Genomic DNA, 7,117 nt, shown 5'->3' with positions numbered 1-7,117 from the left:
TTTTTCAAGCAAAAGATTTGGGATGAAAGTTCCAGAAAGCTGTGGAACATTCAGTCCTCTGGCCTCCAGCCAGGGAAAATGCCCAATGTCATTGGGATTACTGAAGGCTTATGCTTCTGGGCTTATCTACAGGTCCAGGCTAAGAAACACCATCGAGGGAAAGAGACTTGGATTCCCATCAATGGCCACACAACAAGGCGCCAGCCTCTCCCTGTCCTGCTCCCCATAGGTGCAGTCCCCAAAGGGGGGTGAAATAAGAGAGCTTTTCATGTTGAGTCTTTTATTCAGGACTATAGAGGAGTAGGTCTAGACCTAGAATGGACCCTAAAGACAATTTCCTCCCAGTCTTCATTTTACAGATGAAACAACTGAGGCTTGGGGAGGGTTAGTGACTAGCCTTGCCTAAGATCCCATAGGTAGTTAGTAGTGAAACCAGGTTTGAACCCATGACTTCAGACTCCAAATCTCATCCCCTTCCCTCTGAGACTATGCCCATAGGTCCTGAAGAGATTTCAGTTGATCTTGGTTGTTTACATGTTGTCTCTCCCATTGGTCTATGAGATCCTTGGAAGAAAGGACTTTTTAATTTAATTTTATTTTGTATCCCCATATTTGGGGATTTGTATTCCCATATAGTAGAAACTTAATAAATACTTGCTGATGGATTACCTGGCTGATTCAGATTCCTGGAAAGACTCTCATCCTACAGTAGAAAAGGCCAGAAGTCCAGGAGACCCAAAGGGTAAAGAATATCTGTGGGAACCTGTAGGAGCAGCCCTCACCGAAACCTCAGGTTTAGAGCTGGAGGGAACCTCAGAGGCCATCTCGTCTGAGTCCTTCATTTTACAGTAGAGGAAACTGAGAACCTGGGAGGTTAAAAGTCCCACAGGTATCAAGGACCATGGTTCATTTGTTACCATTGTATTCATTCTTGTCTTTGCACTGGTTAAATCCAGAGCGTGGATGATGTCACCCACCCCTGCCCAACCCCAGCCCACAGAGAGGGAATGAAAGCATCTGGGGTTTGCCAAAATGCCCCCAGCCATGAAGACCCAGAGGACTTGGAGCGCTGAGGAAGGACCGCTCCCTTCTTCACCAGGACCCTTGCAGTCTGGGAGTCTTGTTCAGGGTTGAGCCCTGAAGTCTGCCCCCCCCCCCACCAAGGCTCTTCTGTTGGACTAGGAATCCCCCACCCTGGTAGAAGCATCAGAAGAGAGAGGGGGGCCAGGCAGGCTTTGTGGTCGATATCTGTCAGCATCCCTCACATTCTGCCCCAGCAGTCCCCCAAGAACAGTTCTGGTGTCCCCCTCCTCACCACCTGAGGGCTCTGCGGGGGCAATGTGCTGCTGGGGACCCCAGGGGGTCAAGGTCCCAGCTGTCGAGGGAGGCCCAAGGTGGGCTGGATGCTTTGGGTTTCAGAGGTTTTGCCAGTTTAGGACGACATGGAGAAAAGCTGTGTCTGAAAACAAGAACCAGAGCACTGAAGCTACATCAAGTGGAATGGTCAGCAGCGCTGCCACTGCTCAGGGATTTCTGTGCCACAAAGTCCTTTCCTCAGTGTCTTCCCAGAAGTGGAGGCTGGCAGGATGCCCACGTTGGCTCCTACATTCCTGCCTCCCCACAACTGCTGGGCTGCTGGTAGAGCTCTGTTTGACTCTCTCTCTCTCTCTCTCTCTCTCTCTCTCTCTCTCTCTCTCTCTCTCTCTCTCTCTCTCCCCCTAGCTCCCTTGTATTTACATTGCATTCCTACTTTATATGCTTATGAGCTTCTCTATACATACATTTTGCCTTTTCTAATTAGAATGCAAGCTCCTTGAAGGCAGAACCTAAATCATGTTTGTCTTTGTACCCCCAGTGCCCGATATACTGTAGGTGCTTAAGGGTTTTTGATTGGTTGATTTTTAGAGGAGGAAACAGACTGAGAAAGGTTTTGGTGCCCAACCCTGCTCCCACATCTGGGGACTACCTGAGGTGGGATTTGAACCCCAGCCTCTGGACTCCACATTCCAAGCTCCACCCACTGCCTGATCTTCAGAGAAGATGTGATAAAAGAAAACTTTGAAAAAAAAAAACAACTGCTAAACAAATACAATATATTTTTGATGCTAAGAAATTAGATGAATTTAAAGAAGAAAAGTGATTTATGTGAATGAAAAATGAAGAAATGAAGAGTTAACCACACCAGCGGAATTCATCAGAGATAGCTTTTAGGCTGAATGTTACTTATAGACTTCCTTCTAGATGAGGACCTGGAAGTAACACAGGGGACCAAGCTCTGGATGTGGAGGCAGGAAGGTCTGAGTTCAGATCCTCCCTCAGATACTCGGTCTACCTCTGGGAAAATAACCTTTCTCAGCCTCACTTTCCTCATCTATAAAATGAAGGGGCTGGACTCAATGGTCTGACATGAGCCAACCCAAAGAATCCATTATATGGGAGACCCCCCTGGTTTCATTTCCTTCCCTTTGTTATTCTCATCCAGGGCCCTCCCCCGTCATCCTGATCCATATCTGGCCACTGGACCCAGATGGCTCTGGAGGAGAAAATGAGGCTGGGGACTTAGCCCAGCCCCTCTCACTTAAATCCAATTCATGTGCTTGTCATGGCATCCCCTCCCTGATGTCATGGTCTTCAAAAATGATGATGATGATGATGATGATGATGATGATGATGATGATGATTCCCTAGATGAGTCATCTGTTCAATTCAAGGAACATTTATTAAATGCCTACTGTATGCCAGATAGGGTTGATGGAGATAGGAAGACAAAAATGAAAAGAGCTCCTGCTCAAGGAACAGGATAGATGGTGAGGCTAGAGTAGGTCAAATGGACTTTTTGGATGACTTTTCTCCTCTTTTCTGTCTTCCGTGATCCCATTCTGCACCCCCTTTCCCTCCATCCACTCAGGGAAGGGTCCAGTCCCTGGTGACTGAGCCACTCCAAGGACCCTGAAGAGGTCAGACCCTGACCTGGCTACCAACAGGGTGGAATCCTGGGTCCTGAGCCTCTCCCCACCCCACTACTGGGCTGCTCCTCTGAGGATGAAGAGTAGTATCTGGTCTCCAGATTTCTAGGGACAGAACTCAATCTTCAGGTTCTTCCCAGACCCAGGATCTTCCTGAACACAGAGGATGCGTTGCTGAGTGGGATTCCTCCAAACCTTCCTTCCTTCTTTTAAAGTCAATGGAGAGAGTTCTGGACTCTGAGGCACAAAGACCTAGGTTCAGACCAGGGTGGCACCAAATGTTTAACACCAGGCAAGTTCAATACCAGGCAAGTTTAATGACCATTATTAGCATTTTCTTAACACTTTCTTAAGTCTTGGCAATCAACAAGCAATAACCCACACCTGACTTTGTAGCCTGCCCATTTCTGAGTGTTGGAGCTCACAAGGACAGTTTAACAATCAGCTTCCAGTAGGAAGAGCTAGATCCAGTCCAGCCCTGATGCACAGCCCAGGTTCAAGTCCTAGCTAAATGACTCTGAGCAAATCGCCTCACCAACCCCAGCTTCATTTCCCTCACCTGTCAAATGGATATAATAACAGCATCTATGGCCCAAGGTCACTATGAGGAGAAAAATGAGCTACCGAGTAAAGTGCTTTGCAAATCGGTAGCTTTGCTGACTCTGTTCTGGTCCACGTTCTCCCCAAAGATGAAGTTTCTCATTCCTCAACTATCCCACTTCACAATAAGCCCGTCCTCTACCGCCCCTAGACTCTGAGATAAAGGCCTAGCTTATGTGGAATACTTAGTTGCTTAGAGAGGAAGGGTAGTGTGGTAGATAAAGAGTGACCCCCAAGTCCTGGATTCAAGTCCCAGTTCTGGTACTTCCTAACTCAGGACCTGTTTCAGCACCACAAGACAATCCTCTAAGGTAGGGCTCATTAATCTGGAGTTCACACAGTGGACCCATGGAAAGATCCCTTAAACTTGAATAGGGAAAAAAAGATCATTATTCTCACTCATCTCGAATTCAAATGTGGCATCTCTTTCAAATATTTAAAGATAGTTTTCTAAGAAAGAATCTACCCATCAGTTTCACCAAACATACCAAGAGTGGGGAGGGGGCTAGGGTTGGGAATGCTTTATGTGTTTCAGAGAAGGGACCACCCTCTACTGATAGAGTGAACTCCTCAATCAAACTGGCCCTACACCAATACCATAACAGTACCTTCCTTTGTCGAATCAACCACACTATTTAAGGATTTTGCATAATGTAAAGCTTTTTATCTGGCCATCTGGAAATTGTCTCTAGGCCTACTATGTGATATTATTTCTGACATTTAAAAAAAAGTGAGTCAATGGGGTTCCTTTTTCAGGAAAACATTGAATGCTCTAAAGATAAGGCTATTTCCAACATGCAGAGCTTTGTCTAGGTGCCTTTCACCTCTGAAAAAAAAAGCTTTCACTCAGGTGGCAACTATCTGTCCTTAGTAGCATGGCATATTCGGAGGAATACTGTCAAATGGAAATTGTTTACCAGATTATAGCAAAAATGTAGCAATTTAGTAAAAATCAAGAATGTTTCTCATGCTTTCTTATACCCAAGATGGAGAGACATATTCTAGGTTGGCAGTATGATGAAATGGGTTTGGAATGGGCCAAGAGGCCTGACCCAGTGAATACTCATCAATGGCTTCTATAGCACTCTTCCTTGAGCTGGGGCTTGCAGCCAATTCCAAACCCGACTGATTAGGAAGGAGATCTATCTCTAGGGAATTGCTCAATCCATCTGTACTTGGCCTGTGCTATTGAGCATTTTTATCTATGACTTGGATAAAGGCCCAGAGGACATGCTAATCAAATTTGCAGATGGCACAAAACCAGTGAAGATATTAAATATCTTGAATGACAGAATGGGGATCTCCAAAGATCAAAGATCATATAGATTAGGTCAAATTTAATAAAATGAAATAGGATGAAAACTTGTTTTAAAAAAAAATCAATTTCATAGGTACAAAATGGGGAAAGTTGGTTGGGTGGGTCTTGTCCTTTGTTATAGAAGACCAAATGACATCACTATGTTAGAGACAAGTTAGAGTGTGTTCGACTGTGACTGATCAGGCCAATATGAGCCTGGAATACTCTACCACAGGTAGGTTACAAATAGTCCATGAGAACGCCTGGGCTGGGTATTCTAAACTTACACATCTTATGTTTTCTTGGAGCTACTTCCATTCTGCCTTGTTCATAAGCCCCCTCTGTGATGAGGGCATGCCATGCTGAGTGGTCCTGGACCAGGGTCTCCTCTACTTCACAAAATAAGGGAAGTACAGCTAGATAGCAGCTCCCCTGAAAAGATCAGGGAGATCAATAAGGCTTAATAATGTAGGTTTGTAGCCAATGGAATGAAGTGACCTCTGATTGCATTAAAAGACACAGAATATCCTGGAATAATTTTTTTTAGTGAGAATTCTTTGTTTGACCTTGATCAAGGTACGACTGGAGTCTTGTGTTCTGTTCTAGGTGGTACAATTGAGAAGAACATTGATAACCTGGAGATTCCAATAGGTACCCATGATACGACCTAAGGAAGGTAGGCTGTCTAACTTAGAGAAGTCACAACATGGAGGGAGAGCTGCTTGGTGTTTGCAGGTATTTGAAGAGGAGTAGTCTTATTCTGTTTCCCCAGAGGGCAGAACTGTGAACAGTGAATGCTAGAAGCAGAGAAGCAGGTAGAGACTTGACAGAAGTCCTTCCAAGAATGGAACGAGTGACTTCCTTGGGAGGGGAAGGCTCCCAGCTCTGTAGAGGTCTTTGGATGGTCCAATTCTTGGGGATGTTTTGGGGGAGACTCTTGTTCATGGACAATGCCCTTCTGAGGCTTCTGAGGGCCCTTCTCACTCAGAGATTCTGTGGTTCTACAAGGTCAAATTCTACAATACCATGGCACCTTGGGTGGCACTCCACCTGCTCAGATCTCAGTCCCTTGCTTTGTGAAATGAGGAGGCTGAACAAGGATCATAGAGTTTGAGCTAGGGAGTGCCACTCCGAGAGCCGCCCCCATGTCTAAACCAATGATTCTGCCATCTATGCTGATCCAGCTAATTATGCTAAATAAAGGCTCCTCAAGAACTTTAGATTCTGCTGCAAATCTGTCTGGGCAGTGGGGATGGGAAGAGTGGTCAAGGTCATGATTGCAAGCCAAAAGATCTTCCTGCTCTGCATTTTGTATAGACAAATATTTCCAGCTCTGACAGTCAGCACAAACACTGGGTCATTCCCCATCCCCAACAATAATAATGAGGACGCTATTAATGCTGCCATTTGTGGGTTCATAATGCTTTTCTTCCAAAGACCACAAGGTGTTTTATAGGCCTAACCTAATGCACCCTCACAACTTCCCCAAGGATGGCCCCATTTCACAGATGAATGAAGCCAAGTTCTGTCAAAGTCAAGTGACTCACTCAGAAACAGGCAGAGAGCCGAGGGAGTGTCATTCAGGAGCCCCAACTGGGTTTTTATTCCAACTTCCTTTGAACCAGTTGTTGTCTCATCAGCTCCCTGAGCTAACCTTGGCACATTAAAAGCTGAAAAGATGAGGATGAGGCCAACTTGCATATCTCTTCAATTAATGAGCTCTTAGGTCCTTCTGCTCTCTATGAAGGCCATCCCACTAAGGAACAAGCAGATAAAAGGTTCTGGGGCTTCATTTAAGCGATCCCTTTGGGTGACTCCATTAAGAAAGTACCTTATGTACAGGCTCATTCTTTTCCTTTCTAAGAAGTATGAAAAAACTCAGTCATGGATTAGTACTAGAAAGAACCCTGGATTTGGAATCAAGAACCTTTACATCTGAAGGGCTGGCTTCAAATCCTACTGCTGGTTATATACTGGCCATTCCTCATTTGTAATAGTAATAAAAGCTAATATTTATATGGGACTTTAAAATATTTTACAAATATTATCTCATTTGATCCTCACAATAACCCTGGAAGTCAGGATTTTATACTCCTGGTTTATTGATGAGGAAATTGAGGCAGAGAAAGGTTAAATGACTTGTTCAGGGTCACATTGCTACTTGTCTAAGGCCGAATTTGAATTCAGGTCTTCCTGACTATAAACAGACTGCAGACAGAGGCAATGGCTTCATGGGAATTCACTGTACTCCACA

Source organism: Macrotis lagotis, chromosome 2 (assembly GCF_037893015.1).
Source record: "Macrotis lagotis isolate mMagLag1 chromosome 2, bilby.v1.9.chrom.fasta, whole genome shotgun sequence".
NCBI classification, from domain to species: domain Eukaryota; kingdom Metazoa; phylum Chordata; class Mammalia; order Peramelemorphia; family Peramelidae; genus Macrotis; species Macrotis lagotis.
This window is presented reverse-complemented; position numbering follows the sequence as displayed.